Below are 14,381 nucleotides of genomic sequence, written 5' to 3' on the forward strand. Positions count from 1 at the left end.
ATATATTTTACATGAATGATTATGTGATTATTAGAGAACATTTCATACTGAAACTAGTGAGAAATTATTTGTTGATGCGATCTTTAATGATCAAATTAAATATTGCCTTATTAGATGAACACATAAGTAATACTGGAACCTAAAGTAGAGTTATATTACTTTCAGGTCCCGGAGTAGAATGGCCAACAATACTGAGTTAGCTGCTGCTATTCGCCTCTTGGCGGAGATATTAACTTAGGAGAGAGCTAAGCGTCCTAAGACTGCTGGGGAAATGTTCGAAAGATCAGCTAAGGTTAAACCACCCTACTTTAAGGGGCAAGCTGACCCGATCTTCTTAGAAAATTGGATTAGGGAGTTCGAGAAGCTATTTGAGGTAGTGAACTGTCCTGAAGATATGAGAGTGGGTTAGGCTGTGTTGTACCTGAAGGATGAGGCTGACCTATGGTGGAGAAAGAGTGGGGCTAGACTGAGTGCGACTGAAGGATTCAATTGGGCTGTATTTGTGGTTGCCTTGAGAGGGAAGTTTTACCTTGCCTTTATGAGGAAGCAAAAAGCCCAAGAGTTCATTAATCTGAGGATGGGTAGCATGACCATCTTTGAGTACTATGGCAAGTTCATAGCCCTGTCTAGATTTGCACATGAGGTTGTAGCCACTGAGGAGCTTAAGGCCCGGAGGTTTGAACAAGGTTTAACCGATGAGATCCAATTGGGACTAGGAGGTGAGACCTTTACGTCCCTAGATGTTGTGTATGGGGAGAACATCTCATATTTATGGGTTGCAGACAAGGAGAGACAAGAAAAATGGGGTAGTAGGCGAAAAGAGGAACGATTCCAATGCTGGGGGAAACTAAGGAAATTTCAAGAAAAACTGAAATGACAATGGGAATTTCCAAGGGAGGAACAACCAGGATAACCGTAGTCAGGGTAGACCTGATAGAGTTTATCATTGCAAAAAGTGTAACAAAAATCATCCTGGGAAAGATTGTAAGGGAGAACCAGCAGTAATTTGCCACTACTGTCAGAAGAAGGGTCATAGGGAGTTCGAGTGCTACGCTAAGCATGAGAAAGACCAGAAAAGCCAAGGGAATGGCAACCAGGTTAGGTCAGGATCCAACCAGTCAGGAAACCAAGGTCCTAAGCCTGGGGGCAGCCGAATAATCAAGGGAACTATAATAAACCTGCAAGTGAGAACCCTAATCAGAATAAGCCTACGGGAAAGATGTACGTGATGAGTCGAAACGAAGCTGAGAAGTCTGTCGATGTAGTTACTGGTAATTTTTCTATTAACTCAGTCCTTGTTAAAACGCTATTTGATTCAGGGGCGACTTATTCTTTTATATCTTCTTCTGTCCTAAAGAGTCTGGGGTTAGTGGAATTTGAATCAATTGACTTGTCTATTAGTATTCCTACTGGCGAAATCATAAGGTGTACTAAGTTGTTTAAAAACCTGCCTTTGAAGATAGGAGGTTGTGTCTTTCCGTCTGACTTAATAGAATTCGATTTAGGAGACCTGGATGTGATTCTTAGAATGAATTGGTTGAGTCTTTACAAGGCTAATATTGATTGTGAGATTCAAAAGGTAGTGTTGAGAAACCCTTTGGGAAAATTGACCTCCTATAGACGTTTTGGGAAACCTGAGAAGTTTGGAGTTATCTCTGATATACAAGTGAGGAAATTGATGAGAAAATGGGGTGAATTATTTTTATGTAGTGTGCAGGATGTGAGTAAGGAAGCCGAGTTAAAACTTGAGGATGTCCCAATAGTGAACGAGTTTATGGATGTGTTTCCAAGTGAGATATCAGGTATGCCACCTGCTAGAGCTGTTGAGTTCACCATAGACTTAGTTCCTGGAACCGCACCTATATCTAAAGCAACCTATAGAATGGCACCTCCTGAGATGAGTGAGTTGAAGATGCAACTGCAAGAGCTCTTAGATAAAGGTTATATTAGACCTAGTGCATCACCTTGGGGAGCTCCTGTACTATTTGTGAAGAAAAAGGATGAAAGCATGAGGCTAGGTATTGACTATAGGGAGTTGAACAATGTAACCATCAAAAACAAATACCCTTTGCCTAGAATAGATGACCTATTCGGCCAATTGAATGGAGCAAGTGTGTTCTCAAAGATTGACTTACGTCAGGATATCATCAACTGAGGGTAGCTAATAAGGATGTACCTAAGACTACCTTTAGAACGTGTTATGGTCACTATGAGTTCACTGTAATGCCATTTAGATTAACCAATGCTCCTTCTATATTTATGGACTTAAGGAATAGGATCTTTCATGAGTTTCTAGATAAATTTATGGTGGTTTTCATTGATGACATTTTAATATATTCGAGGAATGAAGCTGAGCATGATGAGCACTTGAAGATCATGTAACGCCCCGACTACTAACTCACGATTTAAGATAATCTAATTAGCAGCGGAATACCTATTTGGTCGAGGCATTACTGCCGCACCTTCGGTTAGGAAGGTGCAAGGCTACCATCATATAGCATATTTAAACATTAAGAGATATAATAGTGATAACTTAGACATCTTATATTATAATAAAGTAGACAACGTTCACGTTTACTTGACATAACACGATAACTTATATTAAAGCATATGGTCTTACATTCTAGTTAAGTTAACCTTACAAGTAAGTAGCACTATTACTAGATGATTTAATAAGGTGGTAATCCTTGCCACACGCAGTACCATCGTCCCCAGCAGTACCTAAAACATAAATACAAAACGTTATGAGCCGAGGCTCAGTAACAAGCTACTCTAGCAACGTAAATTCATTTCAACTCATTTTATTTGCAAACAGGGGGAAAGAATAACTCAAACATTTGTCGAAAATACTGATCATTTAGCTTTACCTTTATAAACCATTAATCCTTTTATCTATTTTTCTTACTCTGGTTGCTGCAAAATCAGTCAGCTCTGGGACGTCTCCCAGCCATGTGTATGCACAACTGTGCAAGGACCTGTGTCCCGGGCATTACCCTACACCAGTAACGGGCCAGTGCCCTGATAAATAATAACGGGCCAGTGCCCCAGTAAACAGCTCGGTACGTATACGACCGCCAATCAGCTCAGCAAACCAGTTCTTTCACTATACGTTATCATGTTCCGTAATTTTTATTATTCATAGGTGATAATCATCAATCATTCATCTCAGCTCTACCTTAATGATTTAGGTAGCAAAAATCATTTCATATCATCTTTTCATAAACCATAGCTCATGATAATCCATCCAGTTCATAAACCTCATAAAATGTACTTACAAATAAATCATAGTAACCATCCCGCAACTTAATAATAAACATTTTGATAAGCTTTTACCAAATCACATTGTTCTCATGTTCATAAAAGCATTTAAAGGGAATTGTGGGTACTAGCAGTAGATGTTACCTTGATTGCAGAATAATAATAATAATCCTCTTCTTATGTCCTTGATATCGTCCTTACTGAGCTTCGAGGAACGAGTTCTTTTAAGTTTCAAAATGAGTATTTTTATAAGTTAGAAGTTAATAGAAACATTAATATAAGTGCTCTTTAAGTATGATTCTTAGTTTATACTATTGTTTATATAAGTTATAAAGTCCACCTTATTTAACGATTACGTAATGTGTTGAAGTTATAATAGTTTATCGACAACCTTTATACTTATCTCATGATAATCGATAGGTATTACTTAGAAATCAAATTAAAAGTATTATCCATAATTTAGTCATATTGTAAGCTTATAAATTAATAGTTGCATAATCATTTAAAGGAGTTACAAATTGGAATTATGAGTGACTATATAAGGAAAATACCTTACTACAACATTCCTTGCCTAATTTCCCATGAATTGTTATTATTATTCTAATAACCACTAATGAACTAAATACCAACTCATTTTGTAAACTAAGTGTTCCTAGTATTCAATAAAGAATTCAGATTATAAGATCTAGAAAGTAATTAGTTTAACATAACATTTTTAATTAACCCTTAACATAAATATTAACATAAATATTTAAAGGTTTAATTTACACAAGTGATTTAATTAAGCCCACAAAACAGTCCACTTAAGTCCAATAAATAAACAAGCAACCAATGAATCAAGTTGGTTTAGTTAAGGTAAATCAGATTTTAGGCCCACTTAGATTAATGAGTAAAAGGTAGTAATTAGGCTTTCCTTAAAACATCTAAAACCAGAATTTTAGAGAGAAGAATAAAAGGAAAGAGGGTGTAGTACCTCTGCTCTCTTGGAGCAGGGACGAACAGCAGACAAGGGAGCTCGGAGCTCCGGCGAAACCGAACAGCAGCTCGCGGTGGTGTAGCGCAGCGCGAACGGTCGGCGGCTTCCTCGAAGCTTCGGCGACGGCGGAAAATACGAGCAGCAACAGCAGCGAATAATGGGCAAAGAAAGGAGGAGAGAGAATGGGCGTGCAGGGGTTCAAGGCGACGACGGAATGCGCGAGAGGGGAGAGGGGACTGGTCGGCGGTTGGTCGGCGGCGAAGGGCGACAGAAAGGCGGCGACAGGAGGTGAGTGATGATGTGTGGGGGTGCTGTGCGGTTCGCGAAAGAGGAGAGAGAGTGGTCGTGCAGGGAGAACGATGAGGAAGAGGTGTGGCGTTGGCTGGTGGTTCTTGCTGGTGGTCGAGAAGTGGAGTTGTGGTGGTTGTTGGGTGGTTGTAATGGTGGTCGAAAACAGAAGAACAGAGGAGTTGAAAGATTTGAAAACCTCTGTTTCAAATTCTTTTAGTTGATGTAAACTTCTGAATTATTGTTGTTGATTTTGTGATTCTAAAACTCAACCATTCCTCCCTATTTATAGAGAAACTTCTATCCCAGTAGATGAATTTCAGAATTTTAAATTACCAAAACCATTCAAGAAAACAAGTGGCTAAATTCAGTAGTTTTGAGAAAAACCAGTGGTTTAAGGGTGGTTGAGAGAGTGAAAGCTCAATTAAATTTACTGAGATAGTTTTTGACTTGTTAAGAAATCTCCATTCTTGTCCTTCCACGTATGGAGGAGGAAGAAGATGGAGTTATTGCTTTCCTTTTGTGTTTTCTGATTTTTGGAGAAGAATAGTGCTAGCTCTTTTTGTTTTGTTTGGGCCTCAAAGGATTTGGGCATTGGGTCCATCAGAATTTTTAACCTTAAGTCCTACATCATTTACAAGATTGATGCTAAATTTAGTAACTTAATTTATGAGATTCATTAACCCAAAATTACCAAACAAAATAACTTAGAAATTTTTAATTACTAAATTTGGATCGTTTTTAGTTGATTAATTACGATTAGTTATTAATTAAATAATATTAAAACTTGGGGATATTACAGATCATTTTGGAGACTTTGAGGAAAAACCAACTAAATACCAAATTCTCTAAGTGTGAGTTTCGTTTGGAGAAAGTAGCGTTTTTGGGTCACTATGTGTCTAAGGAGTCTCAGTAGACCCTGCTAAGATTCAAGCTGTGAGTGAGTGGCCAACTCCAAAGAGCGTATCAGACATTAGAAGTTTCCTAGGTCTAGCTGGTTATTATAGGAGATTTGTGCGAGATTTCTCAAAAATAGTGAGGCCTATGACCAACTTGATGAAAAAGGAGTCGAAGTTTGAGTGGAATGAAAAGTGTGAGGAAGCTTTTCAGATTTTGAAGGATCGTTTAACCTCTGCACCTGTTTTAACCCTGCCTGATGGGAATGAGGGATATGAGGTATATAATGATGCTTCGAAGAATGGTCTAGGATGTGTGTTACAGCAAAATGGTAAGGTAATAGCGTATGCATCGCGTCAATTGAAACCTTATGAGGCGAATTACCCTACCCATGACCTAGAGTTAGCTGCCATAGTGTTTGCTTTGAAAATTTGGAGACATTATCTATATGGAGCGACTTGTAAGATATTTACAGACCACAAGAGCTTGAAGTACATTTTCACTCAAAAAGACCTAAATATGAGGCAAAGAAGATGGCTAGAGTTAATAAAGGACTATGACCTAGATATCCAGTATCATGAGGGGAAAGCAAATGTGGTTGATGACGTCTTGAGTAGGAAATCGAGTTATAGCTTGAGTGCTTTGATGGTACCTGAGGAGTTGTGTCGAGATATGCAAAGGCTGAGCCTAGAAATTTTAAATCCTGGGGAAAGTGAGGCAAGACTTAGTACCCTTTTTTTGGGATTGTCAGTTTTCGATGAGATCATAGAGGGTCGAGTTGGCGATGAGCACCTAGATAAGATCTTGGAGAAAATGAAGCAAGGTAAGGAAGTTGATTTTAAGATTCATGATGATGGGAGTCTAAGGTTTAAAGGGAGGTGGTGTGTACCACAGAAGTGTAATGACCTTAAGAGACGCCTAATCGATGAGGGACATAATACTCCATACTCTGTGCACCCTGGGGTGATAAATTGTATAAAGACCTTAAGAGTATCTATTGGTGGCCAAACATGAAGCGAGAGGTAGCTGAGTATGTGTCTAAGTGCCTAACCTGTCAGAAGGTGAAGATAGACCATAAGAGACCTACGGGGAAGGTTCAATCGTTAGAGGTCCCTGGATGGAAGTGGGATTCTATTTCTATGGACTTTGTGACTGCCTTACCTAAGACGAGAAGTGAAAATGACACCATTTGGGTTATTGTGGATAGAGTGACCAAATCCGTCGTGTTTATACCTATTAAGGAGACATGGAAAAAGAAACAGCTCGCTAAGACTTACATTAAGCATGTGGTGAGACTGCATGGAGTTCCAAAGGATATTATATCTGACCGTGACTCTAGGTTTCTATCGAAATTTTGGAAAAAGGTCCAATTAAATCTTAGGACAACATTGAAATTGAGTACATATTAAATTAATGAAATAATCATTGGACCGAGATGTCTCATCTAAAACAGGCTTCCATTTGTAAGACGAAATACGGGAACGACTCTGTATTCCATAATGACCTACGATATCGAGGAACCTTTTAATAAATATAGGAACACTGATCAATCCAATTCCCAGAAAAAGCCATGGCATGACCACGATGCCCCAACTCTTGATTGTCCAACTTCAGACGTGCACCAGTCTAACATTTATTACTATCCAAGTTTCAGTTTACATGATTTACCAATTATTACTTGTTATGACACACAAACAATATAGATAATATATAATCAACGGTTTTTTCACCAGGTACCCCTGAAGTTTCTTAATATTCATGTGGTATCCTCGCGTTTTCCAAAATTCACCAAGTACCCCTATGGTTTTGAAAAATCATCAGACGTGACCCTACCGTCATCAGGTACTAGGTCCACGGTGAACTCTACATCTCTCCTTGGTGGCATACCAGGTATATCTTCAGGAAAAATATCCTGGAACTCTCGGACTATTGGCACATCTTCAGGCCTCAACGGATCATCCTCAACTCTTCTCACTGAGCACATAAAGAGAGGCCATCCCTTGTCTACGTAGTTCTTAAGTTGTAAGGCATTGATCACCTTAATCCTGGGTTCTCGAGGTATTCTCCTATATAACACTCTTTTTCCCGAAGGATCTCTTAGTTCCACTTTCTGCGCATCGCAGTCTATCTTAGCCATGTACTTTCCAAGCCAATCCATCCCCAAAATAACGTCTAGGTTTGATAAGTTAAACTCTATCAGATCAGAAGGAAAGAAACCCTCCCCTATTTTCAGTGGCACTTTTAGAAATCTTTTAGAGCAGTTAACAGTCTCCCCAGACGGAATGACTATAGGCATAGAAATCGACTCAGACTCGATCAATGTTAAAGTCCTAACAGTTGAATGGGCAATAAATGACAATGATGCTCCAGAATCAAACAATACTTTAACAGGAGTGGAGTTGATAGAAAATGTACCCGAGACAACATCTCTACGAGCCTCTTCTTCTCTAGTCGACATCATATACAGCTTCCCCTTGCCCTTATCTTGGGAATTGGTTGCATTGTTCCCATTAGATGTCTGATTATTGGTGTTGTTTACTGGCTTGGAGTAGTTAGAATTCCTATTGTAAGCACTTCCCCCATTTCCATTCCCGTTTTCATTTCCATTTCGAGGTTTGTCCCCATAATTCCCATTCTTTTGGCCATTGGGGTTCAGTTTGTTCTTCGAATACCACTCATATGCCCTATGTTCCAATTTCCCGCATTCTCGACATTCCACCTTATTACCCTCACAGTCTCTACCAGGATGGTTGTTAGGGCACTTCCTACACCTATACACACGCTCAGGTCTGCGGTTATTGGTGTTGTTATTACGGTTATTGTTGTTGGGATTAGAGTTGTTGTTATTGGGTCCCTTACCGAAATTCCTTTGAGGGTCTTGATGGTTTTGGTTCCCATTATGCTTCTTCTCAAACTTCTGGACTTCAGAGTTTGGATTATCCTTTCGTTTCTCACCCTGCTTACCCCCTTCCTCTCTCTTCCTGATGGCATAAAGATGAGCAGCTTTGCCGAACACATGATCTAAAGAGGTGAATGTATCTCCCCCCAGTCTTCCTTGTAGGTCAAGGGTAAGTCCAAGTTCGAAACGTGAGGCTTTAGATTCCTCAGTAGGTGTTATTTCCGGGGCAAATCTCATCAGCTCGATGAATTTCCGGTAGTATTCCTCAACAGACAGAGTCCCTTGTTCCAACATCATAAATTCCTGGGCTTTCTGCTTCTTAAGGTATGGAGGGTAATATTTGTCCCTTAAGGCCTTTTTGAAGGTTTCCCACCCAAAACCAGGCTGGCTCAGGAGGTTGTTCTTAGCTTGGATCCACAAGAAATGAGCATCTCCCTGAAGGTAGTAGCTCGCTAAGGGCACAGTTTTCTCATCAGGCAGGATAGGTGAAGAAAAGTTTATCGAATTCCCCAGCCCAGTTCTCTAATTCTTCAGGTCCCCCTTTCCTATCCAATATTGGTGGGTTCCTACGGGGAACCTTTTCAGATAAATCCCCTTCACGATTGTGACCTTGGGCTAGGTTGGCAGTGATTTGCACCAAGTCACATATCGATTGCTCGATATTCAGAGAGGTTTCAGGCGTGCCTCCCGACCGAACCATTCTACGCTGAAATAACATAATAGCTATCTCAGTGACACACACATCATCCTGTACTTTCTTAACCGATACACATTGCACATATAACAAGCAGTTGTCACGAACAGATATTAAGTCTTTATTGACTTGCAACACAAACATCTCACATGAGACGTCACAACCATAACAAGGAATATCATAAAGTATCATTAAAGGTTTTGAAACATGTTATATATGTATAGGTATTTAAGAGATAAAACGATCGTTTCAATCAAGTAAAGAGTTTTGTCGCAAAAATAAGGTTTTTGTTCAACGTCATTTTTGAAACATCTTTGTATATCCTCTTAACCTATTCATATTCGAATATTGCAAGAATCATTCGCAACTTCAGTTGAACAATCAAACAACATATATATGAGTCAAGACACGAAACGAAATCACGTTTGAACTCATTCCTATGATTGAAATCGTTTTTAAAACGTCTTTGAAATTCAGAGCTTTCGGCTCTGATACCAGTTTTGTAACACCCCCAAAATCCACACGCGTCTACCATTGCTACGTCGCGTCGACTTCGGGGGCGTTACCGCCACGATGGAACGCAAGGCATAATAAGAGTTCATAATAACTTAAAACATTGTCTCGAAAACTAAAATGTAGCGGAATTAAAATATAGATACAACTTGGGAATCATCAATGACCCCTTTCATTCAAACCACAAACCATTTATATAAGTCTTAGAAAAACCAATAATGCTTGTTTCAAATGCTTTAAATGTAAATACCAAAGCCTAGTCCCCGTATGCTCGATATCATGCAGCAGCACCAGCACACCTAGTCTGCTCCCCATTGTATCATCAATGGTTCATCGCAGTTCATCAAACACATAATAACACACAATCAGCTATGCTGAGTACGTAATGAACCATGAAATACATATAAGCATAAATGATGCACACATGAACAATCTTAAGCATGATGCTACATTATGTTACATCCTTTAACCTTTAATCTTTAATCTTTATTTGGCATCGAACGGGCACCGTCATCTTTACTAGAATCATACGGGCTACTGAATCCTTAATAGACACTTGGTCTATTAGATGAATGCAAATACGGTTTTGTTCCGTCTCACACCCATCAACTTAGTATGCATACCCCCAAGATCGAACGGAACCTTCCGCCTACTTGAGTTATCAAAAATATAAGGACACTACTGTCGTTACAGTAGGCCTGCATAGGAGCGTAGGACAAGTCCCACACTCCCCCCATTGTTCATCACTTGTAGGGAGTCCAGCTACAAGTTATTGCCATAATTCATTTTAATATTAACCATTCATTTTCATAACCACATAGAGTCTTTACCTTTCTCTTAGTTACAATGCTCAAATCGTATCTCTTGTAACACTCTTGTTACACTATAGATACATAGAATCATTTACCTGTCCTCTTAGTTACAATACTCGAATCATATCTCTTGTAACACCCTTGTTACACTATGGATAAGATTAATAATGCTCATGTTTATACTGCGATAGAATTACGCATTCCAATGCAACATATCGATTTCAATTACAAATGTCTAACCAGACAATCTCAATCAATCAAACGTTCCCTATCATGCTTCTAGGTTCCAATAACATGATTGCAACCTAATCATGATACTAAATACTTGGGATTAAACTGGTACGCGTACGTACCTTGTAACGGAGAATTTTCGCTGTCTTAATCGAACGTTCCGCTTATGAAATTGGGACCTAAACCGTTTAATAAAACTTTAGTGCTACGTCGTTGGAAACATTAACGATTACTACGTAACTAAGACTATACGGTTTAATAATTCGAAGTAAACGATAACTAAACCCCTTGTTTAAGAATTTTCGTTACTTTTCTATTATAAAGAGTTTAACGTCTTTTAGGAGTCAAAGTTAGTGAGCATACTAATATTAGTTAGTGTCATTAGTCCACTATCTTTACCAAACCAATTAAATTCTAAGTTCAACCATGTTTTATGTTCAAAATCTTATGCCCAAAAGTCTTAGGTCCAATCCAGTCTTATGTCCAAGGTTATATTCGAAATTATAATCAGAATAATAAAATGAACTCATTAACTTGAATTATTAATTAACTAATTATAATTTAACATACTTATGAAAACATAAATTATAATTAAATTAATATAATATTCAATACATAAATGTTTTATACCGTTACGCTCGCCGGCAACCAAACTCCGGCGACCAACCTCCGGCAACGGCGCACAGCCACACTCACCTACTCGCGCGACCACCACGCTCACCCGCTCGCGCACGTCACACCAAGCAGTAGCAACAGCAGACTCGCGCCACCCTCGTCGCGCCCTTCGAGCCTCGTCGCACAGCCGCTCGCTCGTCTCACCCACGATTCTCACACACACCTTCGCACACTACGCTCTTCGCTCGCACAGCTTTCGAGTCTCGTCGAAGGTTCACACCACCCAACGTGCACCTAGCCCTCGCCCGTCGTTCGCACAACAGCGACGCTCATCCAATCTCGCACTCGCCATGCGAAATCAGCACCCCCGAACTCACACCCAAGCCTCGCGTAATCAAAACCCTCGAGCCTCGTCGAAGGCTCGCCCACACACCGACACACTCGCTGCGTTCCGCACTCGCAAAGCCTCACCCATGTGAGCCTCGCACAGCAGCCCACGGCGAGAGAGACGAAGAGAGAAGTTGAGGGAGGAAAACAGCGAGAGCGAGAAGACCAGCAAGGGAGGAGAGGAGAGCAGCGGAGAGGAGAGAGAAATTGAGAGAGAAGAAAGGTGGAGTGACGGCTGAGAGAGGAAAGGAAGAAATTTAGGGTTTCTGAAATTTCTCCTCTTATTTTCCTTTTTATATCCTTCTAAAAGTGGTATCCCTAGATCGGGTGAACTCGGATTAACCTTTATAAATCCGAAATTAACACAACCGACTCGTATTATTATTATTTTATTCTTATTATTCTGTAAATAATACTAAAATACCTTTTTATTATTTTCTTGGTATTTCTTAATTATTATGAATTAGTTCCAAAAATACGGAGTATTACATTAACAGATTTTAATAACGTTATAATAAACATCTTTGTCATATCGTACATCGTCTATGGATAATCGAAATTCATAGTCGTTATCCATTTTTTCATTCGTATTCATAATCCGCATTAGGTCGATACTTCAAAATTATAGTTCATACTTATAAATTTTTATAAGCACATAATCACGTAATCAATTCGTTTTACGCTAACGGGATCTATGTTTAGATGGACATCGGAGATTACCTCGTGACGCGTGCCCAAAGTTAAGTTCACGAATGTATTAGCACTCTTGATATTCCCCGTCTACGCAATCGGAGTCTACAATATATGTTAACGAGATCTAAGTTAGTTCCTAAATAACCCCTTTTTATATACGCATATAAAATAAACGATTTAAATAATTCAAATAACTTAAAGAAATTCTTAATAATCTTTTAGAGGGTTCATAAATCAAAGTAAATCATTTATGAAATCATTTTAAGTACTCACAAAATTACTTCAACTTCATTTTTATTAACTTGAACAATCATTTTAAACACAAAAACTAACTTTATTTTACTCATTTTATTTTAGAAAATCAAGCAACATTTTCAAGTTATAAAAGATTAAGTGAAACTAAAATATACTAAGGCCTTGTTTGGTTGACAAAATAAATCATGGGAAGTGCAAATTCCTAGGAAGTAGAAATATATGAAGTTGTTTGGTTGGCAAAACCATGGGAATTTGCGCTTCCTATGAAGTTCTACTTCCTCCAAAATGAAGGAAGTTACTTACCTAGGTCCCCTTAGGTAAGTAGAGCTTCCCATAGGAAGTTCTACTTCTCATTATCAACCAAACACAATTGTACACTTCCTAGAAATTTCAAATACATAGGAAAAATAACTTCCTAGAAAGTATGACTTCCTATATATAACCAAACAAGGCTAACTTAATAAGGTAGACTAATTTAGGAAAGCCAAAGGTTTTGGTTTCTAAAAAGTAAACATGTAAAAGGAAATTTTCTTTCTTTGTATTGACTCAAGGAGTCAGTTTCTTCATCCCAAAAAATAAAGAAACGAACGAGGAGGGAGGGGAAAACAGAGAGCTCGAAGCAGGGGAGAAAAAGGAAATCTGTGGTGGCGGTTTTGTCCGGCGCACAGCGGCGGAATTCAGCTGGTGGTTTGGTGGCTGGGTGAGAGTGGAGGCTGGTGGTGTTCGAGGTGCAGCGACAACAGACGCCGCGAAGGTTAGTGTTTGTCGCGGGTTGCAGGGCGGCGAATTGGGTTTTGATCAGGCGGTTGCCGCGGCTCAGTGGTTGAGTTTCGTGATTCAGGCAATTCGAGGGTGGTCGAAGGTGGTGGTTTCCGGCGGAGAAAAGAAACAGAGGAGTTGTAAATGGTGGTTTCAATTCCATTTTTAATTTTCAAAATCAAAATCAGAAATTAAGGAAGAAGAAAAATGAATTGAAGCAAACCTTTTGAGATTGTTTGCTTGAGTAATTTGGTGAGTAAAGTTCAGTATTTATAGGGGAGTTTTGGTCAGAAATCTAATGGTGGATGTGTGAGGTGTGAGTTTAGCTTTTGAAAACTTTACCCCTAATATCTGAAATGTGGATTGAAATTCAATTATTTAGTGATAAAGTTGAAATTTTGTGTTGAAGATCTTGGTTCGTGTGTGTTGTGAATCAGACGAAGAAGAAGGGAGGAGAGAAAGGTGTTGAAAATCTTGGTTCTTGTGCTGTGAATCAGACGTGAGAGAAGGGAAGGAGACGAAGATGATGAGTGGAGTGAATCACGTTTTCCATCCCTTTTTTTTATTTTTCTTTTCTTTTGGCTAAAAACATATGGGTTATGGACTTGGCATTTGGGCTTTGGATTGTTAAAAATGGATGGACACATGTACAAAGATACCTACAACCAAAGGTAAAGAGTTTAATTAATTAGAAATAATAAAATGAATAATAAAACAAGTAAATGATTTATTTTAAACTTGTTAAATAAATCAAATTAAAGGAAATCATTATTTTAACAAATAGTTATCAAATAAAATCTTATTATCATAAAATAAATTTTGAGTAGAGATAATATTAAACCTTAATAAATAATAAAATAACTTCTGAAAATTTGGGGTATTACACCCCTCCCCCCCTAATTTCCACAACGAAAACAGGAAGGGGAGTGTTTTTGGGGAGTGCAAGGTGGTCGGAGGTTGGGTGTTGGTGGTTCGATTTTGGCAAACGAAAACAGAGGAGGGGAAGGGGTGGCGATGGTTCGGTTTTGGCAAACGAAAACAGAGGAGGGGAAGGTGTGGCGGTGGTTCGATTTTGGTAGACAAAAACAGAGGAAAGGAGGGGAG

The 14,381-nt window shown here is 39.0% G+C and overlaps 1 long non-coding RNA gene across 1 annotated transcript; it reads right to left on the reverse strand.

Moving 5' to 3' along the window:
- Window positions 1-9,616: 9,616 nt before the first annotated feature.
- LOC130589707 (uncharacterized) lies at window positions 9,617-11,944 on the reverse strand. Its single transcript, XR_008967340.1, has 2 exons — window positions 11,199-11,944; window positions 9,617-9,829 (listed from the first exon to the last, which is right to left on the reverse strand). It is a non-coding gene; the product is annotated as an uncharacterized LOC130589707 (long non-coding RNA).
- Window positions 11,945-14,381: the final 2,437 nt, after the last annotated feature.

This window comes from Beta vulgaris, chromosome 8 (genome assembly GCF_026745355.1).
Source record: "Beta vulgaris subsp. vulgaris cultivar EL10 chromosome 8, EL10.2, whole genome shotgun sequence".
NCBI classification, from domain to species: domain Eukaryota; kingdom Viridiplantae; phylum Streptophyta; class Magnoliopsida; order Caryophyllales; family Amaranthaceae; genus Beta; species Beta vulgaris.